This window comes from Belonocnema kinseyi, chromosome 3 (assembly GCF_010883055.1).
Source record: "Belonocnema kinseyi isolate 2016_QV_RU_SX_M_011 chromosome 3, B_treatae_v1, whole genome shotgun sequence".
NCBI classification, from domain to species: domain Eukaryota; kingdom Metazoa; phylum Arthropoda; class Insecta; order Hymenoptera; family Cynipidae; genus Belonocnema; species Belonocnema kinseyi.
The window spans coordinates 117,399,613-117,426,695 of NC_046659.1; the positions used below are offsets into that span (position 1 = coordinate 117,399,613).

Consider the following 27,083-nt stretch of genomic DNA (forward strand, 5'->3'; position numbering starts at 1 on the left):
TTCTCTGATAAAACATATAAGATATTTTTTTGTTTAATAAATAAATATTATTCAACCGGGAACAACTTTTTAAATTGTTTTAATTCGGAAATTTTCGAATTCGGGTATTTTATATTTCGGTAATTTCCGTCAGTAATGTTTAAATTGGGCAATATTATAAACTTTCGGGAATTTTACTATTCGGAAATTTTTCAATTTTTCAATTTTTCAGTGTCGGGATTTTAATTTTTCGGAATTTTCCAATCGTTCCTCCATTCTGTTAATATTTTCCATGGTTTTCAACAGAAAAATAGATTTTTTCAAATTAAATTAATTTGGCCAAAATACAAGATAAAATACAAGATTTTTCTACTAAAAAAGATTATTTTCTAACCCACAATAAACTAGCTAAATTTGCAGCTAAGAAAATTAATTTTCAACGAAAAAGAAACAATATTTTAATAAGATTGTAAAATCTTAAAGCAAAAGTGATTAATGTTAATCATAACGTTGCATTTTTAACAATCAAAAAAATACAATTTCGCTCGGAAGAACAATTATTTTTTTAATAAAAACAAATGTTGAACTAAAACAGAGATCAATTTTCCTTCAAAATGGGAGTAGTTAAGGTTTTAGTTTAAAAGTTAGTTTTTAAAGAAAATAGTTACATTTTTAACCAAAAAGATGAATGGTTAATCAAACTAATTAATTTTTAACAAATTAGTTCAACTTTTAACGTAAAACTTTTAACTTTTAACAACTTTCTAACAAGAAAAAAATAATTTTGTACAACAAATTTAATAGTTGATGTTTGAATAAAAAAATATTTTAACTTTTTAGATCAATTACAGTTCAATTTAGCAAAACAAAACATGCATTGTAAACCAAATAGTTAAATTCGTTACAAAAAGAGATCGATTTTCGAATAAAATTATGAATCTTATATAAAACAAAATAATTGTTGACAAATTTATTTGAATTTAAACCAAGTAGTTGAATTTTCAACTAAAATTGATCAATTTTATACAAAAAATGCATAGAATGTATCAACTAATCATAAATGTTGCTGAATTTATTATGAAGATCCCAGTGAAAAAGTCTGAAATGGAAAAAAAAGAATTTTTCCGCTGACAAATGCACAAATAATGCATTTGTTTATTAAATTTGTTAAAAAATTATAAAATTGAACTAAAAATGATTAATTTTGCTGAAATTTTCATGGAGTTCCTAATTAAAAAAGTTGACATCGAATTTGTACGTCAGCAAATGCCAGATTAATCCATTTTTTCATTAGATTTGTTTTTAAAAAATCATAAAATTCATCAACTAATTATAAATATTGCTTAAATTTTCATGAAGTTCCGAATTAAAAGGACTGGCATTGAAAAAAAGAATGTTTTAAAAAAAATCATAAAATTAATCGACAAATTATGAATTTTGCTAAAATTATAATAAATTTCCTTACTCAAAAAATTGACATAATAAAAAAAATGTTCTGTCGAAAAATTCCTGATCAATGCATTTTTTTTATTAAATTAGTTGTAATTTCAACGATAATCATCTCAAAAAAATGTTAATCATAATGTTTTTATTAAAATTTCTTGCAATAAAACTTAAGAAACGTAAAATTACGGAAAATCGTAGAAAACATTCTTTCATGAACTAATTTGTTTATACATTTTTAAAATTTTTTTATTATATAATATTGGAACATTTAAAAATAATGTCACTCTATAAAATTAGGCGAGTTTAATAATCTTTCTGTTATTGAGGAGCACCGGTTACGTCAAACCATTCAGCGGAGTTTTTGTAACCAAACTTCAAGTGCTTCGATAGCGAAGTGGTTAGAGTGCGCGGTAAAATACACTAGTATTTGATAATCATGTTAAATTAAAATTATATGATAATAATTTAAAAAATAACTTTTTTCAAAAATTAATGTTGTTAAAAATTAATTTAAATTAATTTATGTAATTAAATTTAAAAAAATTATATAATAAATAAAATTTATTTGAACAAATCTTCAACCGAAAATGGAATAGATAAGTTTTTAACCTAAATGATTGATTTAAAAAAAATAGGAAAAGAAATGTTCAACAATATAGTTAAGTTTTCAACTAAGGAGATGAATCTTTAACAAAAATGATGAAAATTACACAAAAAAACAACACATTTTTAATGAAGTAGAAGCGCTCGCATTCGACTGAATGTTTGGTCAGAGAAGTGGAAAACTGCAGAAAACCAAAACTCTTGAAAACAGCTCATTCCCGAAAGACGAGTTTGAATATATGAACATGCGACAGAATCGCCAAATCCATCCTTGGTGTCAAACCTCCCTCTCGAAAGTAGCTAAATGTAGGAAAAACGCGACTAATCCCGAACGGTCACCCATCCGAGCACCAGCCGCGCTCAAAGAAAGAGACTTTAAATTTGAATAGCATTTTGGTGTCTGTCCAAGAATCACATACTGAGTTCTATATTTTTTACAGGACACATTTTTTCCAAGCAGGAAATAAAAATTCAGAATTGTGAACGCGTGCCTAGCGCGCGTGCTAGTATTAACAATTAAATTATGAAATAAAAAGGAGAAAAAAATGCACCCTTTTAGTGCACCGCTTGCAATAAACTCGCCTGCCTCTCTTAGGCGGGATATAACGAAGGTTGAAATGAAGGAGGAAGAAAAGTGGATAAACTGAAGTAACCAGCAGTAGATGCTTCTGCCTAGATATCCCGAGCGTTGACACTAATATATAGTCTCAACTTGCTCATTCACATAGCAAGCAGTCTCGACTCTCGTTGTCGACTATGTCCTTAGTCTTTTATTAAACAGCGTTTTATTCCTTGAATAATACATTTATACTAGCAGGGAATATAAAACCATATTACACTACCTACAAGCGCACATTTCTTGACTTTTTTATTTTCCTGTAGCTCTTTCGATTTCATGCTGCGTAACGAAAGTTCGATCAAGCGCAAATTCGAGAAGAAAAACGATTTCGATGCATACTATGATTTAAATTCTAGTTCATTCTAGTTTCACCAGAAATTGCTGAATAAGCTGCGATGGGAAGTGGTGATAAAATGAACAAAAGAAGGCCGTTCAGCAGCACTTAATTAAATATTCTTGGATTCTTTGCTTTGATTTCATTCTGTGTATCGAAAGTCATAAAAGGAATCCATTATGCGCATAGTATCATTTTGCATTGATCTTTTTATTTTCGTTCTTTAAAACTCGTTGAAATTCTATAGATCAAGCGAAAGTTCAAGAAAAAAAAAGATTTCGATTTATACCGAGATTTAAATTTTAGATACACTTGGTCGATCCAGAAAGTATCCAACCTAGAGGCGTACCAGATATCAGAGTTAATTCTGGTTTCACCAGAAATTGCTGAATGAGCTGTGATGGACAGTTGATGATAAAATAAACAAAACCAGGTCGTTCTGCAGGATGTAATAAAAAATAAATTAGAAAATGAGTTCTATGACGGAAAAACATTTGACCACAAGGAACACTTTATAAAAATAATTGGATTGTCAAAGGAATAATTTTTTTTTTTAAATGGTGGAATTTTTACCCAAGCATTGTTCAGTTCTCAAACAAAAAAGATTAATGCTCAGCAAAAGATTTAATATTTCGCAGTTCAACGAAACTGGACTTAAATTTTGAATCAAATAGAAAGAAATATAAATTTTCTAACAGAAAACATGACTTTTCTACCATAAAGGACAAATTTTAAACAATTTTTAAAAAAGATAAGCTTTCAACAAAAATAGAATAGTTATATTTTAAGTTAAGAAAATTAATTTTTAATAAAAAAACTAATTTTCAACCAAATCAATTTTCTACCAAAAAGACGAATTTTCAACCAAAATGTATGAATTTTGTACTAAACATTTAAATTTTCTACCTGAAACTATACGATTTTGAACAAAAAAAGTTAGTTTTCTACCAAGTAGTTAATCTTTAAAAATGGAAAAAAATTTGATTAAAAATTATGATGAATTTTTAATAAATAAAATTAATTTTCTACCAAACAAGACAAATTTTCAACAAAATACATAAATTTTCCACAAAACATGTGAATTTCGGACCCGACACTGAGATTTCAACAAGTAAGATAGTTTTCTACAAAATAGTTAATTTTTCAATATATAGTATAGTTTTTAACCAAATAGTTCAATTTTCAACGAAATTAAGTTTATACTAAAAAGACGATTTAAAAATAAAAGTTTTAATATTCCACTAAACAGTTAAATTCTCCACCTGCCACTACAATTTTGAATAAAAATGTTAATTGGTTACCAACTAGTAAATTTTTTTTAATTAAAATTTTTTTTACAATGAATAAGGTGTCTACGAACAGATGGATTAAAAAAAGACGTATTTCTTACGAAAAATAAAAAATTCAACTCGGAAATAAGAATTTTGAAAGAAAAAGGTAATTTTCAACTACATTCTGTAACTGTCTATCAAATTCTTGAATTTTCAGCCATATAGTTAAATCCTTAACAATCTTTTCAAATAAAAATTTTCGACCAAAAATGGAATGTTTATATTTTCAATTTAAAAAACTGGTTAGACTTTCCACTTGAAGATGCATTTTAAACTAAAATGATAAATCTTCACAAAAAATATATTTTGAACAAAAAAGTTTAACCTTTGACAAGGTAGTTAAATTTGAAAGCAATAAAAAATACGAAATTGCACAAGTTTTAAAACGAATAGTTAAATATTTAAATAAAAAAGGTAAATTTATAACTAAACATGTAATAGATGAATTGTCATTTAAAAAAGTTAACTTGCAATAAAAAAAATCGCAAACGTTCTTGAAATGTATCATCAAGAGTACTACGTCATCCAAGTTTGTAACATTACTTCCACTTGAGCCCCCCCCCCTCTTACCCACTCACAACCTAAGATTTTACGTGATCCCCTCCACCCTCAAATTGTTAACATAGTTTATAGACGACCCTTAAATAGCGATGATATCCCCTTGAAAGTATTCTCGCTTGGAACCAGAATCTTCTTCTAGCGATCCTCCCACTTTCGGAAGCACTCCTCAAACTCACCTTTCGGAATAGCTGACAGCTGCTTCGTCACATTCTGTTTTATTTCCCCCGAGATTTTCTCTACGTCTTGAAAACGTTTTATTTTTAGAGGATACCTTAATGTGGGAAACAGAAATCACAGCGAACCAGGTCAGGACTGTGAAGTGGGTTGCCAAAGTTGTGCAAGATTGTGTTTCACCAGAAATTGTTGAATGTGTTGCGATGAAGGAGGCACTCTATACATGAACGGTTTAAAGTCAATATTAATAAAAATTTGTAATCAAGATCAAGCTGTAATTAATCAAAGATCAATTTATATTCAATAAATATAAATTTAATTTTAATTTAATCTTTTCCAAAATCTTTATATTTTGTAAAACTACCGTAAACATTGGAAACATGCTGATTTAAAACTAATAACAGGGTTGTCATAGGTCAGAAAATTGTCAAAATGGAGAGAATGTCGGGGAAACTCTGATAGAGTCAGGAAAGATTCGATAAATGGCAGTGGAAGTTAAGTTTATTATTTTGTTCCAAAATTATTCTTTTTGATTGAAAATTCAACTTTCTTGTTGAAAATTTGTCCCCCTGGATTGAATCTTCATCCAGCCATCCTCTTACTTGCGAAATACCTTCTTAAAGCCAGATAAGAACTGCATGTAGGCCGCCGAAGTTGTGTAAGGCCGTATTTCACCAAAAATTGCTGAATAAGCTGCGCTGGGCAGGTGACCATTGCATATTTGGACTTTTGGTAATAAAATGAAGAAAAGCAGAGCATTCTGCAGCACGTTATAAAATATTCTGAGATTCTAATAAATACTGATCATATCATATCATTTTCTAATATTGTATTACGTGCTTTAGAACGCTCTACTTTCTTATTTTATTGCACAAAATTAAAGCAATAATAAGTAGTTTCAAATTGATTGCGCTTGAAAAAAAATGGAACGATTTTGAATTGAAAAACATTTCAAATCAAACAGTTTAAAATTTATTAAAATTTGTAGATTGAAAACCCTTTTAAATGGAACGGAATTAAATTAAACCTGTACCATTCCTAAACAAAAGACTTTAAGATTAGATCATTCGAAGTTGAAAGCCTTTTTAATGGAAAATTTTTTAACCATAAGCTAACAAAAATAAAAAATTTCAGACTAAAACTTTTGAAATTGAACAATCTTATTAAAAAGTAGTTGAAATGGTGTGTTTCATACTTGAAAGCATTCGAAATTATACAATTTTAGTTTGATTTGACGAGTCTCGTAATTGACTGATTTTAGGTTCAAATTTCGAAAAAAGTACAATTTCAAAACATAAAAAATTGAATCTTTTCAGATTAGAATTTTGGAAACTTAGACCATTTAAAATTCAAATAAATTAAAGTTTTATTACTATATATATATATATTTCAATGGCTAACCTTCAAAATTTAATTATTCCAAAAAACGTTCCATATGAAGTAGTTTTTAATGAATAATATAAAAAATAAAAAAAAAATCTACTACGAAACGTTGAAAATTAAACTAAGCTGAACTTAATTTATAACTGAAAAAACTTGTAGTCACCAAGAATTGTGATATTAAAACTTTTTTGATACTATTTTTATTATTTCAAGTAAATCTAAATCGTTCAAAAATAAAAAAGTTTTAAGTGGTTAATTTTTTTTTCGAAATTTAACCCTTTCAATTTTAATTTAAAAGTAAAATTATAAAGGAGAAATATTGAAAATTCATTCTTGAACTTCTCCAGTTAAATATTTCCCAATTTTAAATAATTTATTTTTTAAATTATTGAACAAAAAATAGATTAAAATTACGCAAATTTGAGTCTTTCGATTCAATACTGTTTTTTTCAATTTAAATTAAGATATTAGGTTAGAAAATTGAGTTTTCCTTGAAAAACAAAGGTTTTTTGATTTTGGACTACATACTTTTAAATTTTGTCTACGCAAAATTTCGGGCTCTAAAGGAATAAAAAATTTGTATTTTCCAAAAAATATTAATTTTCTACGAAATAGTTCAAGTTTTAACCTGAAAATATTTATTTTAAACAAAAAATTAATTTTCAATCAAAAACATGAACCTTCCACCGCGATGATTAATTCGCTGCAAATAAAGACGGATTTTCAATTAAATAAATGAATTTTCAACAAAGTAGTTAAGATTTTAAACAATCAGTTAAGTTTTTAACCAAAAAAAGATCAATTATCAAAGAAAAATATAATAGCGAATATTTGAACTAAAAAAATATTTCAATTTTTAATAAAACATAACGTGATGAATTTTTACACCAAACAAAGTATTTTTCATCGAAATCCAAAAAAGGTAGGTAAAATATAATCTTCAGACATTTTTTTGATTGAAATCTTCCAGATTTTTTTTTGAACATGTTAGATATATTTTGCTAATCTTTAAACCAAACTTAGTTTCTTAAAATATTTCAAAATTCTTAAAAAGTTCCTAAATTTTGTGTTTGTAACGTAATAAAACCTACATTCGGTATACATTTTTTAAAAATTTATTTAAGAATAAAATTATTATTGTATCTTTTCAAAACTTCTACATATCATTTAAAAAATCTTAAACATTCTTTTAAATATGTCCTTAAAATTATTTTTCAAGATAAAAAATCAATTAAAATTTTTCCTGGAGTCTGTTCAAATTTTCAAAATGTTTTAGAATATTTTCAAAACTTCTGGAACTTTTTAATATCTTTTAAAATAATTAAAATTTTCCTAATTTTTTTTTAAATTCTGCAAAAATAAAAAAAAATGTTAAGGAATTTTTAAGATTCTTTTTATTAAAATTTTGAAATCTTTAAAGCTTAAAATTTGTCTTTTAAAATAAGATCCAAATCAGAAATTTAGATATTATAAGTTTGTTTTCATTATTTCATTTTTCTCATCTCTTTTAAAGTGTGAATTTCGTTCCATCAATTTTATTAATTAGAAACCAAAATTTTTTTTTTCATTATCGAAATAATATTTATTTAATATTTTTCAGTAAAGTTTACTTGTTGATAATTTTCTTTTACTTCTAGGTAATGTATTTCCTGTCCATGTTAATATTTAAAAAATTGTTAAATTTATTTAAAATTGAGGGCATTCCTCGTGAAGTTAAAACAGTATAGTTCAGGTTAGGTGAAACAGGAATTTATCTAAAGCTGTATAAAGTTTCCTAAAGTTTTGTGGTTATCAGAGTATTAACAATATTGTCAGTCGATATTCTATCGAGTCTAATAGGATTTTCGGGCAGAATTTGCTTCCAAAAAAGTCTTAGTTTAATATTTATATTATTGGTATTAAACATTAGGTGAAAAAGTCGGGGAAAAAGTACTGAAATTTCAGTAAGCGTAAACTAAAAATTCTGTAACTTTCTGTCTACTGGAAAATCGATGAAACTTAACTGGAATTTCGGTCAATAGTCACTGATTTCCAATAGATTCTTTGCCTTTTGTCCCACGGTTGATTTTAAATTTTCGATAATTTCGCAGTCAATTTTTCATCCTAACTTAGAATAATTATTCTTTTTGAAAATTCTCTGTTCCAAATAAAAATTATAATTCTGTTCGAAACTTTTCCCTTGGATTCATTTTGAAATTTTGGACGCCTTGAGGGAACATGAAAAAAGAAATTTCAGTTTCGACATGTTTAACTTTTTCAAAAAAAAGTATGCATTTAATTTAATAAAAAGTAACATGTTTGTTTCACATTTTCAAATAATTCTAAATTGAACAAGAAATCCCTTGTAATTTCGAATTTTTAATAATGGTTCCTAACAAAAACTGTACGTACAAAATACTTACCAACAATTTTTTTTAAATAAGAATTTTTCTTGAATTTTTAAAATTAACCATTTCTAAATCTGAAAAACGAAACAAAGAATTAAAGAAGATTTACTACTTTTTCAGTATGCCTACTAAATATTCTTAAAAACATTTGCGAATTAATCGGGATATTTTCACACTTATAAGAAGATCCACATTTTAATTTTTAAAGATTTTGAATTACGTTTTTGCTAGTGAACAGTAATCAAACATTAGAAATTATAAAGAATCTATTATGTAATTTATAATTTTTTAAATTGTGCAAAAAAGCTTCTTTTTTGGTTTGAGTGAAATGCACATTTTTTTGGAAAAATTTAAATATGTTGAAATAAAAATGTATTCAGCATGAATGAAAGAAATATTCAATTTTCGAAAAGAACTATAAGTATTACTTGAAACAGTGATTTACCAAATAAATGAAAATTTTGTCATGCAAAAGTGAATTTTCGAAAAGAATAAGTTCTCTTACTGGAATAGTAAATTTACCAAAGGAATTGCAACTTTGTTCTGGGATGGGGAATTTTTGAAAAGAAATGTTATTCTGATTCGGAACAGATCCTTTGTAAAAGGAACTATTATTCTGAAATTTGAACATTGAATTTACAAAAAAAAAATACAATTCTATCCTAGAACAGTGAATTTACCAAGATGATTAAAATTTTATCCTGGATCGGGAAATTTTCATAAAGAATTACAATTTTATTCCTGGAACGGTATATTTTCTAAAAGAATAAGGATTCTGATCTAGAACAGGCGCTTTTCGAAAGGAACTATAATTTTGATTTGGAAGAGTGAATTTACCGAAAGAATTAAAATTTTGTCCGGGAATGGGGAATTTACCAAAAGAATTACAGTTTTGTCCTGGAACGGGGCATTTTATAAAATAATTGCAATTTTTTCTTGGAACGGGATATTTTTGAATACAATTGTAATTTTGTCCTGGAATCGGGAATTGAAAACGAAAACTATGATTCTGAATTGGAAAAGGCAATTTTTAAAAAGAACCATGATTCTGACCTGGAACAGTGAATTTGTTGAAAGAAATACAATTTTGTCCTGAAATGGAGTATTGTTGAAAAGAATTACAATTTATGTTCTAAAACGAAAGCATTTTAAAAAGAGCTGTGGTTCTTATTAGGAACAGATAATTTTAAAAAAGAACTATAGTTCTGACCTAAAACAGTGAATTTACTAAAATAATAAAAAAATTCTGGAAAGGGGAATTTTCTAAAAAAATTACAATTTTGACCTGGATCGGGAAATTTCAGTAATAAATTACAATTCAATTTCTGGAAGGGGATATTTCCGAAAAGAACTATGATTCTGATTTGGAACAGGCAATTTTCAAAAAGAACTAAAATGCTGATCTGGAACAGTTAATTTACCAAGAGAATTACAATTTTGTCCTAGAACGAGAATTTTTCTTAAAGAATTAAAATTTTGTCTTGGAAAAAGATTTTTCTTTAATTATAATTTTTCCTGAAACGGGAGATTTTCCAAAAGGAACTATTATTCTGGTTTGGAATAGGTAATTTTTAAAAAGAACTATAATTTTGACCTGGAACTGTGAATAAACCGAAAGAATTACAATTTTTTCCTGGAACAATGAATTAACCAAAAGAATTAAAATTTTGCCCTGGAACGGGGAATTTATAAAAAGAATTATGATTATGATTTTTAACATAAGATTTTTAAAAGCTCTACAACTCTGACATGAAACAGGGAACTCTTTTAATGGATCAGGATTCTGATTTAGGAAAGGACATTTAAAAAAGAATTTTAATTCACAGACCAGGAAAATAAAAAATTGAGCGGGAAATTATTGGGAATTTAAAATCATCCATAGGACGGACATGTAAAGAATCTTTTGGTAATCAGTGACTATTGACTGAAATTCCAGTCACGTTTAATTGATTTTCCAGTAGAAAAAAGTTTACCGAATTTTCAGATGACGCTTGCTCTAATACAATTTTGATTATTTTACAAAGTCGTGTTCTAGAACTGAATAATTCGGATTTGATTACTCTGATCGAAAATGCATTAAATTGCGAGTTATAGCGCGCTAGGCAATGACAGATTGCAAGTCGTGCTCACCTTTCCAAAGCAGTTTCACTCGCTCACGTTGATTGAGTGCCTCTTGTTCAAGGTTCGCACTCACACTCAATACGCCCGTTTTATTACGGGTTTCACCGAATTTTCATTATTACACAATACCTTTTGTTCCCCTGATTACCTCAAGCCTTAAAATAAAAACGAAATAAAAAGGACGAATTAAAAAAAAACATGAATTTTAAATTAAATACGATAAATTTAAAAAAAGAAGATAAAAATCAATTTTGATCCAAACAAATGAATTTTCGATCAAAAATATAATAATTCGATACTAAGTTAAAAATAAATTTTTAATGACATTTTTACATTATTAATTAATTAATTATTATTAATATTATTAATTTTAAGTTAAGAAATTAATTTTCATACAAAAAAAAGAACAATTTTTAATCAAGGAAATAAATTTTTAACTAAAATTTTAACCAAAAATAAAATAGATAAAACTTTCAAACTAATGAAACAAATTCTAAACGAAATAGTCACATTTTTAATCAAATGCAATTTTCTACAGATAAAGATAAATTTTCAACAAAATACATGAACTTTCAACTTAAGATACACTTTTGACCAAAAATAGAATAGTTCTGTTTTCAGTTACTACAATTTATTGTCAGCCAAAAAAGGAAACGAGTTTCTGACAAAATAGTTCAATTTTCCATGAAATTTTTTTAAACAATTAAATAGTTCAATTTTCAGTGAAGAATAATTAAAAAAAAAACGAATTTTTAATCAAGAAGATTAAATTCCTACAAAACAAAGATAAATTGTCAACGAAATGCATGAATTTTCAACTAAAAACCATACATTTTCAACAAAAAATATAATTTTCAACAAATTATTTCAATTTTTAACCAATCAAAGGAGTGTTTACTTAGAAAGATGATTTTTCAACGAACGAGATTACTTTTCTATACAAAAGATAAATTTGAAAGCAAAAAGAATTATTTTCTATCAGTAAAGAGTAATTTCTAACAAAATACATGAATTTTCAAATAAATATTTGATTTTTTAAAGGAATGTTTAAACTAATAGAATAGTTAAATTTTCAGTAAAAATAAATCTTCAACCAAATAAAATAATTTCCAACAAAAAATATTTACATTTTCAACCAGATGAATTTAAAACAAAGAAGAATAGATGTCTAAAAAAAAGACAAATTTCCACAAAAAGCGAAATAGTCTAATTTTCAGTAAAAAATAATTTTCATTAAAAAACAATAATTTAAATTAAAGGAATAAATTTTTAACCAAAAAGATGAATTTTCCACAAAATACACAGGAATTTCCAATCCAATAGTCGAATTTTCATTTGAAGAAGCTAAATTTTTAACCAAACAGGGAATATTAAAGTTTTACGTAAAAAAATTATGTTCCAACCAAACAAAATATATTTTGAACGAAGCAGTTTAATGTTCAACCAAACAGATGAATTTTTATTCAAAAACGATAAATTTCTTGCCAAAAAATTGAATAGTAAAGGTTAATCTTAATTAACGAAAAAAATGTCCAATTCAAAACTAATTTTCGGATACAATTTTAAAATTGTCAAACTAATATTTGAATTTTTAAAGAAATTTTTAAACTAGTAGTTACATTTTCAACCAAAGAAATGAATTTTCAATTAACAATATTAATTTTATAACAAAAAGTTTAATTTTTAACAAAATAGAGGCATTTTTAATCAAGTAATTTAAGTATAAACTGAAGAAGATAAATTTTCAACTAAACATTAAATGGCTACATTTTGACAAAAAAATTCAAAAGAAATATTTCAATTTGAATAAAGAGGATTATTAATTAAAATAATTAATCATCAACCAAAAAGTATAATTTCTAACATAGTAGTTTCATTTTCTACTAAGTAGTTGAATTTTCAACCAAAAAAGATGAATTCTCAAATAAAATATAATAGTTGATATTTTCACAGAAAAGAACCAAAAAATAATTATTTTCAAAGTTGATTTTACATTGAAAAAGAATGAGTTTTGAATAAAATTGTTGTATTTTTTAATAAAATAATTAAATCACCTTCAACTTTAGTCTATCGAACATTTCCTGATTCTGTCAGGTTTTCCCTAATATTCCCCGAATGCGAGAGTTCCCAGTGGGCATGAAATTTGGCGACTTCGTTACGACATCGTTACGACATTGTTACGACAACTTTAGAACATCCTATGTCCATGTCGTTTTAGTGTCTTTGCGATAACGTACAGACATCGTCAGACCATACGACTTATTTACGATATCGTAAAGACACCTTAACGACATGGACATAGAATGTCCTAAAGTTGTCGTAAAGATGTCGTAACGATGTCTTAAAGACGTCGCCAAACTTGGTGCCCACTGGGTTTACCGCTCGTCAGGAGGTGCTAGCGAACTTACGTAAGTGCCCGCGAAATAAAAAACTCAAATTAAACAAAGTTTTTAAAACAAAATTATAAAAAAGGAGTAGAAAGATATATAACGTGGATTGTAGCTTAATCAGTAGTTAAAACGCAAAGTCAGAAAATATTATTGAAAAGGTAAAAGAAAGGTTTGTTAGAGAGTTAACTTTTAAATAACAGTAAACAAATCTACCTTACCTGCTGTTGGTCAAAACTTACCTTCCTACCAAATATTTCGTCTCTTCTTTAATAATACTTTCAAACTTTTCCGTTCCTCTTTTTATCAAGCTGCAGTCTACGTTTTATATTTTATTTCACTTATTTGTTATTATTTTCTTTTCAAAACTTTACCTTGCTTATTCTGAGTTCGAATTACGCGGCCGTTTGCGTAAGTTCGGTAACGCCTCCTAACGAGCGATAAGCTCTCCCATTTTGGGAATCCCTGACCTCTCGAAATCCCGTTATTAAATTTGTAGCAGCATGTTTCCAATATTTAAAAGTTTTATTTTGTGATTTATTGCAAACTTACGACTGAGTACTTTAACAGAAAGCATAGGCGCCTTACCAAAATAAAGAGTACAGGTATGATCATAAAATTTTTATTAGTATTAATTTCAAAAGTGTTTATTCATTGATTTGTTTGATTCACTGGTTAGTAGCGCCAATCAGCGTCAGCTTTTAACAACCTTCCAAATCCAACAGAAATGGTTCAGGTAGCCCTTAATGTTTACGTTCGGATCCCCTGGATTTATGCTCAAGGTCACTGAAGGCCATACTTCAAACCTCATTAAAATCCAGTTTCCAGTTTACTCTGAAAGTGATATCGCGCATTACACCTAGTATAAATGGCAATTTCTGCTAGAAAGGTTTGAGAACCACGTCATTAAATTCTCACTAAAAAGCTAAAATTCTCACTGAAAAGCTAAAATTGCAAAATCTGTGAAAGGAAGCGTGTAACTTTTACGATTACGAATTAAATTCTCATCCGTCGCTTTCAGATTCGCGTTAACCTTTTCTGTACTCGGGAAATTGATTTTAGAATGAGGATGCCTATTTCTGTCCTTCTTAGATGTCCAATATAAGCTGTTCCTCTTGCTCTTTTCAATTTATTATTTATATTATATATTATATATTTTAATTTAATTAATTAATTTATTTATTTATTTTAATTTATATTATATATTTTATTTGTTGAATCGCCACCAGGATATAAAAAACCAAGCATATATTTACTGAAGTAAATGTTGTTTTCACGACCTTTAGTGATTGTCTCAGTCAATTATTAATTGATTTGTTTCAAGCCTTTTGGAAATTAATAAAAAATCTGTAACAAAAACTTTTGAGTATAGACATCGACAATTTTTTACAGGGCAGATTGAGAAAATATAACAAATTTATCATTTTAAGCTGGTTCTGTAGCTCTAGGTACAACTAATTCTTCTAAAAATTCTGAGATAAATTGACTTAAGAAAGCTCTGATGCTATTAAAAAAAAATATTCGTGAATTACTTTTAGAGATAGTTTAGACTTTTAATTTTCTATTTCTAAAATTCGATTTCTTAGCAGTCTAAAAATTGTAACATCTAAAAATCTTGACACAAATCCAAAAATTTTAACGTAAATTGACTAGGGCTTTTTTATGAAAAATTATATTTATTATTAATAAACATTCGCGATGATCTGCATTTCTGATTCAAAAAACATGAAAAGAGTAATATTTTAAATAATTTATTCGATTTAGAGAAATCACTATTGAGCTGATTTGTAGCTGGATATCTATGAAAAATGAAAATTGGAGAATCTGTGTATAGTCCTATTTGCAAATATATTTTCAATTATTATGTAAAAAAGAAGTGAAATCTCACCAAAAACATCTACGATACAAAAAGCTCTACCAAGACATTTTCAGAATATATTAAAAGCGGAAAAAAATAAAGCTTGGCGAGCTTTTATCCTCTCTTAAAATGACAATAATAATAATAATAATAATAATAATAATAATAATAATAATAATAATAATAATAATAATGATAACCATGATAATAATATCACCAACTTTTAATTTTTTTCCTTTGTTAATAAATCCTCAACATTTTTGTAATTTTATCAATTTAGTGAATTATAAAAATTCCGATATCTTTTAGAATTATTTGCGGAAAATATAGAAAAGTCAGGGAATCTTATTGGTCAGGAAAAGTTAGGGAAAAGTCAGGAGTTTTGAAAAATTACTGTGAAGAATTATAAATTAAAAATGATATTCTTTTTAGTTACAAATTTGATTACTCGGTCGAAAATTCAACAATTTTCTTAAAATCTCATCTCTTTTGACTGAAAATTCGAATTTTTTGTTAATAATGCAACTATTTTCGTAGAAAACTGACTTTGCTCAAATTTCGTATTTTAGTGTTACAAATTAAATTTTTCTTCTAAATTCGCTGTTTTGGTTGAAAATTTATTTGCTTTAGTAGAAATTTCTTTTCTTTTGATGAAAATGCAACTGTTTGGTTGAAAACTAATTTGGTTGAGAATTAAAATATTTTTGTCAAAATGCGTCCTTTCTGTTTAAAATGAACTTTTTAAACTGAAAATGTAATTATTTCAGGTCAACATTTATCATTTTCATTGAAAATTCATCTCTCTACTAGCAGAAACTTGAACTACTTTTTTGACAGTTGATCTATTTTAATTGAAAATTTAACTACTTAGGAAAAGTTGAACTACTTTGAAAACATTTTTTAACATCAAATTAAGTATCAACTGTTTAATTTGTTTTGTTCTAAGTTAATTACTATAACTAAAACTGTAATTTCGCCATTTTTGTTGGAAAATTGATCTTATTTGCTTAAAATCCTTCTCTTTGGTTGGAAATTCGCTTTTTCGGATAAAAGTTAATATTTTTTAAACTGGAAAATGTATCTTTTTTGTTGTTGAAATATCAACCAATATTTTTTTTGTTGAGAATTGATGTTTCTTGAAAAGTTTTGTTAAATATTTATTTTGTCGGAAATTCCGATTTTTAAAAGAAACTTCAACCAAGCGGTTAAAAATTCTTTTGAAATATTAACCATCACATTTTTTGTTGATAAATCGGAAAGATTAAAAAATTCCGAAAAATAAAATTTCCGACACTGTAAAATTCCCGAATTTAAACATAAAAATACTTGTTCTTTAATATATTTATTTAAAATGCAATAGTTAATTATTTGTTTCAAAAAAAATTGTTTGATGTTTAAAGTTTTCAAGAATTATTGTTTGAATTTAAAATAATAGTAAATGTATATGAATTTAGCCTGAAAAACACGTACGCCATAAATTTTCTCAGAACCTATCAACATATCTAAATAAACTTTGCGGGAATTATTTCAAAATTGATTTATCTCCAAATTACCTTTTATTTTTTTATTAAAAATTCTAGGTTTCAAGGTAAGTTTATTTTATTTTTTTCAAATTATATGCACATTTCAAAACAACATTTATTTTGCAGAAATACATTTTTTCAATTATTGTCATTTTAAATTCAAGCAATATTTTTTAGAAATTTTAAACACAAGAACATTTTTTTCTTCCATAAAAATATTTGATTATTTTATTTTTAATAAATTAATAATGTTGAGTAAAGAATAATTGAGTCTAGAATTGTGTTATTCAGGAATCTTCGAGTTATTCATTTTTATATACGGACAATTTTATAATTTTGGTCATCTTTTTATGCAGGAATTTCACTTTTTGGGAATTTTCTGTTTTCTTTTTGATTATAAGTTTGATAATATTGTTGAAAATTAATCTTTGTGGGTTGATAATTGAACTATTTGCTTAAAAACAAATTTTTTGTTGAATATTCGTCTCGTTTGTTTTAGACTTTAACTATTTGGTTAAAAATGCAACCGACTGGTTAAAAATGAACTTCTTTGTTGAAAACTCAACTTTTCGGGTATAAAAGTCAACTATTTTCTAAAAAATTCTTTTTTTTCAGGTTAAAAATACAGAAACTATTTGGCTGTAAATGCCCTTATTTTCAGTTGAAGTTTAATTTTTTTTATTTATAAATTCGACTATATTGTTAAAAATTTTATTATTTCATTAAATATTCCAATATTTTGATCGAAAGACATCTTTTTTGTCGAAAGTTCAACTATTTTGTTGAAAATTCTTCTATTTCGACGGAAAATTCGTCCTTTTGGATAGAACCTTCATCTTTTTTTTTGAAAATTCTACTGCCTTCTAGAAAATTTAATTATTGCATTAAAAATAAAACTTTTTTATCTTTTATATAAATCTTTTCCTTTGAAAATTCTACAATTTGGTTAAAAATCCACCTTTTCAAGGACGAAAATTTAACTTTTTTGTTCAAATGTATCAACTTGGACTGTAAGTTCATCTTTTTATTTGAGAAAAGTCATCTTTCTTCGTTGAAATAAATAACTAAACTTGAAATCTTTTAATTCAAATTTCAAATCGTTTCATTCACTTTATATTAAAAAGATCCCAAGATTAAAATTCTGGTATTCAAATGTTAATGGTCGGGGAAAATGATAAATAGTCAGACGAAAATCAGGGAAACGTGAGGTAATTTTGAAAAAGAAGTTTTGAGGCCACTCTGTTTTTTGGTTAGATTCTTGAATATTCTAGATAACAATATGGTTGAATTTATTTGCTGGGTGTAAAATGAGAATAGGAAACCCGATCGCACTGGCAAGTTCATCTCTCAAATTCGAGGAGAATTTATGGCTGAAATACGAGGGGATAAATTCTAGTTACGAAACTAAGATCAGTCGACATCTGAAGGGTAACAAGATCGATTGTGGTTGTAGACAAAGACACTCTTTAGTGATTCAAGTGGTTTACTCGAGTTAATCCACCTCAACAAGATTATCTTCAATTATTTTCTCCCTAAAGCTAGCAGACGGATTATTTCAAAAGAGCTAGTCTCAATTGTAAGGAAAGAATTATGGGGTTTTTCTTGAATAAATACTCCATGAAAATTTAAATTTAGTCAAAGCTTTCTTTTGGTAAAAAAAAAAAGAGTTTTTAGCCTATTAATGGGTATATACCCCCTCTCCTCACTCCCAAATTTCTCCTCACTTCTCCTAGCTCCGCATTCATCATTGCTAATTCGCCGTCGGCTACCTGCAATCTCTTTCCCCACTACTGCGCTCGTCGGCGACGGGTTCTCCTGCGCTCATCTCAATTTTGAGTTTTTTTCGTATTGCGCATGTGTCGCGCCATCATCCCCTTTTCATATTTTATTCCTCCTATTTTTTATAATTTTCTTTAAAAAATGTCCACTCCTCAATTTGAGTTTTAATTATTTTTTAACTTTAATTAAAATTTTAATGTAAATTTTTAATTTTTTAAAACATGTAATCAACAATTCAAACTCTTTAAAAAAAATTTCACAAGTTAATTATATTAAATTTTTATTGCTTTTTAATTTCTCTGGGATAAAAGTATATTTGAACATGTGCAATGCAAGTAAAAAGAATTGAATTCCTGGTTTGAATAAAAATAGGTTATATTTTATTTTATAAATAGAACATTTTAATACAGACTTTATACTTTTTCCCGTATTGTCCTATTTACCCTTTTTTTAAGAATTCCACTTTTTCCCTTTTTAAGAAATTTCCCTTCTTTCTCGCTTATTCGCTTAAATGAGAACCGTATTAATAGAACCCAATAAAAATTCAAATCTTTAAAAGTGAATTACTTTTTATTAAAAAGTTTACTATACTATATTTTGATTTTAAAATTAATCTCTTTTACTGAAAAAATCTATTGTTTGATAAAAGATTAAGCTATTTTCTTTAAAATTCTTTTATTCTATTGAAAATTAATTTTCTTAACTAAAGATGTAACTACTTTAATTTTGCTTGAAAAATGATCCTCTTTAGTTGAAAATGTAACTATTAATTATTTTTTGTCGAAAGTTCACCTTTTTGGCTTAAATATTCAATTACTTAGTAAAATGTTAAACTATTTTGTTAAAAATTCATTTTGTAATTTTAAGATGGAAATATTTCCTTAGAAATTCGTTTCTTGATTAAAAATGATTTTTTTTAAACTAAAAATGTAACTATTCTATTATTGTCTGGAAATTAATCGCTTTCAGTTGAAAATTCATAAAGTTAGTTGAGAATGTGTGTATTTTATTGTAATTTCGTCTTCTTTGGTAGAAACGTAATCTCCTTTGATGAAAATTGAACTATTTTGTAGAAAATTCGTTGTTTTTTGCTGGAAATTTATTTTTTTAATCCCAAATTGAATTAATATATGTTTTGTTGAAAAATTATCTTTTTAAGCCTAAAATCAAATCATGTGGATCAGAACGGATTAAAATTTATCTTATTTATTTTAAAGTTAAACTATTTCTTTAAAAATTTGTTGTTTTTTTTGCTATAAAATTAATCTGCTTGGTTAAAATTAAATCTTAAAATCTTTAAATTTAAAAAATTTCGTTCGAAAATTTTAATTTCTAGGTCTCTTAATTTTTCAATTAGGAAGATTATAAAGTTAACCAAATTGTTGTAAGTTTATGTAATTTAGAAATTTTATTATTTAAAAAGATTTCTAAAACTTTCGTAACCGAATCTGGAAGATCTGAAGGCAATTTATATAATTTTTCAGAATTTTAAGAAAAATTTATGAAAAATTCGAATAATTTTAGAAGCTAATAAATGCTTCCAGAAATAAAAAATAATATTTTCTTGAGATTTCTGAGAAAATTTGTAATAACTTTTCATATTGAAAAATGAATTTTGGAAAAAAATGTAAACAGATAGATAAGATCTCTTCAAATTGCATAATAAAATATTACATTTTTTTCATTTGGAATTCATCTATTTTTGTTGAAAAGTCAACTAATTGGTCAAAGTTGAACTTTCGCTAAAATGCCATTTTTTTGGTTAAGCATTCATCATTTGATTTGAAAATCAACTTCTTTGATGAAACTTAACATTTTCTATTTAAAAATTAAAATATTTGGTGAAAGACGAACTATTTTGTTAAAACTTTGATTTGACGTATATCAGTAATTTAAGAAAATCTTTTTGACTTTTTTCTTAAGAGTCTTAGGAAATGATTTATTTATATCCTTATAATTAACTGAAAAACTAAACCTAAGAAATAAATAAATAATCGAAATTAACCCAATCTTCATTGCATATATTCAGCTCTAGGAAGGAACAATTAATTATTTTTCTGCGTTAGTCTCAAGTAGAAATTGCCATTTTTGATCAACCAAGAGCGTATTTGCATTGCCTCAACATATCGGTTTTTACTACTGATAGATTGATGGTAAGTGGGAGCCTGATTTTAATTCATATTTCATATCGCGTATAAGATTGAATAAATTCTAAATTCCTCAAGTTTTATTACTTTTTAATAAAATATTCAACAAATAACGCAAGGAGTAACAGTGAAATAAAATGTGAAAATGAATATCAAAGTTTGGAGTTACGTAAACAAATGAAACAAGCCGGGAACAGGACAGTGACTTTGAAATGAGAAAAGTTTTTTCACTCAGATACACATTACAAGGGGCCAAAAAATTGAATTTTTGAAATTAGAAAGAGCGTAGTGCAGAAAAGTTGTTTTTCGTAAAGCAAAATCCAGACAAAAATTAAATCTGTTAATATCTGACAGTGGCGCATCGAAGTCGAAGTTTCAATTTTTAATTAATTTTATTTACCAATTTTGTATAGGCCAAAATATTATGGCGAATTTTTTGTAAGTAAAGTTAATTTTAATAAAAAATAAAATAAAATTATAAATTAAGCAAAAACGAGTTGCTGTATTATAACAAGATAATGGAATATTTATTTGATTTAAATTAAAGATATATATCAGATTGTATATTTTCAATTTGTTCCAAAAATTATTGAAAGAAAATTGAAACTTCGACCTCGAGAATTAAATTCTTTTAATAACGAAAAATTTGTTTCAAAGGAGGCGCATTGCGAATTGTAATAATATAAATTTATTGAAATGATACATTTTTTTAGGGTAGGTGAGAATAAAATTTTATGCAAAATAAGGAACAAATAATCGGTTATAACAGAAACCCTAGTTTTCTTATAAATAGTTTACGAAAGAATAATTTGTTGATCCAACGATGCAGAAATGCTCAATCGCATAATGTAAATAAAAAACGCATTTTTCTACAAAATTCTTATAAAGTGATTGAATACTAATGAAGCAATTATTTTCCAATACTTAATGTTAATTTTCGTTTAAACGTAAAAAATCGTAGCCTCTCTTGGGAAATTTCTACTCTGCTCTGAATTTGCGCTAAGAAAAAAATTTGATGAATTTATCATGAAATTGAATTAGTCTATTTTATGGGGAATACCATAGAATTAAAAAATATCCTGATTAAAATATAGATGTACACTTTCCTCTTGTATTTTATCAGATAAATTGCTTTGCTGGTTCTTCATAGATATAAAAGGGTTGCTTCATATTTCGCAGACTTCCTGTGGTTTCCCATTTTTAAAAGCAGCACTACAGGTTTATGGCTTTATGTACTTCGTAAATCTCGCTAGTTCTACATAACTTTTCCAAATCACCGCAGTCGCATGAATCTTGAAGATGTTTAAATTTAAGAACATAAATCTAAAAGGTTCTAAAGAAAATGTCTTTTTGAAACGTTAAGAAAAATATTAATATAGATCTCGGGGATGTGAAAACTCTTGAAACAATTTTAAAATTAAGTTTCTTTTTAGTAAGGGACCATCCATGAACTACGTTACCAATCTGGTATGGATCCAGGGTGTGACCCCCCCCCCCCACCCTAAAGTTCAGACTCGAAATTTTCAAATAAGTTAATAACTGAAGCTTACTATATACGATAATGGAAAGCGAATTCCCTCCTTACCAAAGATAGTATTAAATGCCTTTAAAAAGAAGTGAAAAAACTTAGGAGAGAGCTTGCTAGTTTGAAATTTATTGATATTAAAAAAAAATTAAAACGTGACACGGTGGTAAAAAAATGACTTCTTTTATTGAAAATAACGTACAGACCACAAATATTGACCGATTTGGACTAAAAGATTAAAAAAAAAGCTTATAAGATTTTAAAGAGAGTTGTCGAGTCTAATTTTAAAACTATGTTTTCAATTTTTTTATAAATAAAAAAAATGACGAAAAAATGACCTCTCTTTCTGTTTGACGTTCCGGGTACTCGTCAATGACATGAAAATGGTTGATATCGCCTAAGTTTCATAGAGTAACATTATTCAAAGATATTCCAATATTATATAATAAACAAAACAAATTTTTTATAAATAAATTATTTGTTGAAATCTTTCGATTATTATTGTTAATATTATTGATAAATGTAATAAACATATTCATTAATTAGGCATTTTTTGACAGAAAACTTAGTTGTTTCGATCTCATTTTTTTATTTAGGAACTTTATGATTTTGTGGATTAATCTTATGATTTTTTTTAACAAATTCAATAAACAGAAGCATAGATTTTTTAATTAGGAACTTTGTGATAATTAAAAAAATAATTCATAATTTATTGATCAGTTTTGTGACTTTTTAAAGCTATTTTAATAAAATTATTAATTGATCAATTTGATGATTATTTAAACGGATTTAGCAAAAAAATGCATTGTTAGGACATATGTAGACAGAAACATTAGTTTTTTTCATTTTAGCCTTTTTAATTCGGAACTTCATAATAATTTCAATAAAATTCATAATTAGTTGATGAATTTTATATTTAAAAAAAAAAATTTAATGAACAAATGCATTATCCTAAAGCAACCTTCAGACTGAAAAACCACGTTTTCTGTAAAAAAAAAACCTTATTAATGCTTTTGTGTATGATATTAACAATAATAATCTCAAGAAGAAATTCCATCATCATTATATTGTTTTTATCGTAATTTTTTGCAATATAACTTGAAAAAACGTGAAATTATGAAAAATCGTAAAAAAATTCTTTCAACGAATAATTGTTTATAAAATTCTTTATTATTGTATAATATTTGAATATCTTTAACTAATGTTACTTTATGATAATTAGGCGATTTTAACAACTTTCAAGTTATTGGCGAGCACCGGGAACGTCAAATAGAAAAAATGGTAATTTTTTCGTCATATTTATTTGCGTATAAAAAAATCGAAAGCCTATTTTAAACATCAGATTCGATAACTCTCTTAGAAATCTCATAAGATTTTTTTCAAATTTGTTTTCCAAATCGATCAATATTTGTGGGCTGTACGTTATTTTGAATAAAGAGGTAAATTTTTTCCTACTGTGTGCCGCGGGTATAGACAAGGGGAGTTGCTGGAGAATTTTCGGTGTTTATTGAGGCGTGACAAATCAGAGAGAGAGAGAGAGAGAGAGATATATAAAGAATCTTTATAAACTATCTGTTCCACCAGTTTGAAATATACAATCTTTAACGAATTTAATTTGAAAATTTTTAATTATGAAAAGAACAATTTTTTAATATTTAGAAATATTTTACTGTTTATTTAAAATTACCAATTATAAATAAAATATTCAAAACTAATCAATTTTAAACTAAATTGTTTGAAACAGAAAGCTTTGAACCGTTAACATTTCGGAGAGTTTATCTTAAACCTTGAACGCTACAATGTTAATTTTACGTTTTCCAAGTAAAAAAAATTGTTTGTAAGTGAAAATGTTAAATTTTAATATGTGAAAAAGAGATAAAAACGTATTTATTAAGAAAAATTTCAAATAAGCTGAGTAGATATTTAGAAGTTTTTAAATAAAACTTTTAAGCTTTTGAGGATTTATAAAATGCTTTAAGATAATACACAAATTGTTTAAACATTCCTTGGAAAATTGAAAATGATTTTTATTTTTAAGCTCTAATTTCAACAAAATATTAAAAAACATTTCAAAACAAAAGCAAATTTTTGTGAATAAATAATAATTGAACAGTTATGAATTTGGAAAAATTAAAATAAGTTCAAGAGATATTTAAAAGTTTTAAACCAATTGAAATATAGTTTAAAACTTGATCAGACGTCAAAAAATGTAACAAAATGTAGATTTTTGAAGAATTCAAACGAAAAGTTTAGAAGATTTCCAAACATTTTAAAAGTATTAACAGTTTTCGGAAAAAATTGAATCATTTCAAAAAACATTTACAAGTTTTAAAATATTTTCGATAATAATTTAAAATTTGTAAAGATTCCAATAAACCTAAAATTAAATTTAGATTTTTTCAAAATTTGAAATAGAATTATGTAGTCTTTATGGATTTTGGAAGGTTTCAATTTTAAGTAATTTTTTAGTTTTAATTTTGTGAACCTTAAAACTTTAATTATTCCAAAAACATTTGAATTTATAGGAATTATAATTGGAAACTTTTAAAATACACAATATAACTTTAAAGATTCACAATAATTAAAATTCCTTAATTCTAAAGGGAGGAAAAATTTTTTTATTTTTGAGGCCTTAAAACTAAAGTTTTTTTTGCTTTAAAAAGCTTAAAATAGAAAATATTAAAAATCTCGGGATAGTTAAACTAATAAATCTTTTTAAATAACAAATTTTATATTGTAAGCTTTGCTAATCAATTTTATATTTAATGATTTTAGATTCAAATATTCTAAATTGTTTTGTTTCCGTTTTAAATAGTTTTAAATTGACTAATTTTAGGTATAAACATTCCAATATTTGTAGTTCTAATTTGTTAAAGTACAACATTTTTAGGTTTTCTTAATTCTTTGAATTTGTGGAATATCAAATTAAAAGACTTGATAATTCATAATTTTCAGTTCGAAGGATTGGTAATTAAAACATTTTGATTTTGATACCTCTAGAATAAGTTCAAAACAATAAGAAATTAAATTTAGATTTAAAAATAAAATATTCTCTTTTTTGTTGAAATGTTAAGCTACTTGGTAAACTAAAAACTTTCTTGTTAAAATTTTGGTTTGATATATATCTGAAATTAAAAAAAATCTTTTTGGTATTTTTTTGAAGAGCCTTAGGAAAATTCTTTCTTTTCATTCGTTAGGTTTAAGTAGAAAGGGATATTTTGTTCAGCCGATAGCGTATTTGCATTGCCTGAACATATCGGTTTTTACTACAGCGAGATTGATGTAAGAGAAACGCAATTCAACGTCGTTAAATAATTCCTTAAATTTTGTATGTTAAAAATTTTAGATTTCCGAATTTTCATATTGAACGCTAAATTTTCCATTTCTTCCTTTCATTAGTTTTAATTTTGCAATTAAAGCTAAAACGGTTCAATTTTGAAAAGTATAATTATTACAGAATTATTAATTTTTTAGCCACCCAAATATATTTCAAATAATTTAAATTTTGAAGAATAATTTAATTCAATTCAAAAAAGTTTTTCCCTTTAAACAAGGTACATTTTTTATGGAAATCTCTAAATTAAAAAATTATTTCGAAACTCATTTTCTCGCTCAACATCCTATCACACCTCGACATATGGAAATAAAAAAATATATTTTTGAATTACTGGGTTCCGATTATATCAAAAAAAGTCAAAAAAATAAATTTTTTAATTTAGATTATTATAAACCTTCCTCTATTAGGAAGTAACTGTTTAATTTTGAATGCTTTATATTACGAATGATCCAACTTTAACTCCTTTCTAATGAAATTTTTAAAATTTTAAAATTGGTACAGTAATTTTTCCATATTGTGAGCTTCTGTTAAAAAAATTTTTAATTTCAACACTTTTAATTTTAAATTATCAAATTATTAATACTTTTATTTAGAAATGATATAATTACCAAATCTAAAACAGTTTAGATTTTAAAAGCTTCAAATTCGAAATTAATAATTGATAATAATTATTTTAAAACTGTGTATTTAAATCATATAACTTAAAAATTTTTTTATTAAGTGATTTTAAAATTGTTTATATTTTCAATGACGGGAAATATAAAACTAATATAAAAAAGAGAAAGACAAGCAAAATAATAAATATAAAGAATGTTTTGATACATAAGGTTATGAAAAGAACGAATGTCTGAGAAGAAATATAAAGAAATTTCCATCAAGAGCTTTATTAGCGATTCATATCTGTCCGAAGCAGAATCTCTGTAGTAGAGAGCAATGGCGCCAATCATTTTTCAAATAGGTCGGGCAATACTGCTACACATCGACCCCTACCTCCCCCCCCCTCACTCTTTTTCCTGACAGACAATCTTCGATAAGTAAACAGAAAATTAAAAAAATACCCTACGATCATTAAAGTGAATGTACTAAATAATATAAATATAAAATAAGCTAATAAATATAAAAACGAATAGTTACTAGTTTTTTTATGTTACAGATTCTAAATATTATATCAAGAATACAAAATTCAAGGTGAGAAAAACAGCCGTGCATAAATTACGTAAAGTTTTTTCTGCAATTTAAAACCATTAATCCCCTTTTTTAGGGTGTGTTAGCCCCCCCCCCCCCCATCTTATGTAATCTTAGCTAATTAAATTGAAAAAAGATATTTTATTTATACAGACGATCATCGAAGAAAGGCAAGACCAGAAACTCGAAAGGTGTCGAGAGCACTCAATTAGAAGTGAATGGACATGTTTCATTAGCATATAAATGAGCCAAGTGTACTGGTTGTCCATTTTGGAACGGTCATTTCCATAATGATTATGATCGTCACAGTTTTCGACATGCAATGTATTCCGTAGTAAGAACTAATTTATATCTTTAGATCCTTTTTGGTGCTTGGTATTTTACAAGATTGTCATTAGAATAAT

The 27,083-nt window shown here is 26.0% G+C and overlaps 1 protein-coding gene across 2 annotated transcripts in view; it reads right to left on the reverse strand.

Annotated features, from left to right (window-relative positions):
• The window catches only part of LOC117169505, a 166,233-nt gene that overhangs the window by 33,721 nt on the left and 105,429 nt on the right, over positions 1-27,083 (reverse strand). The gene's annotated exons all lie outside the window — the stretch shown is intronic.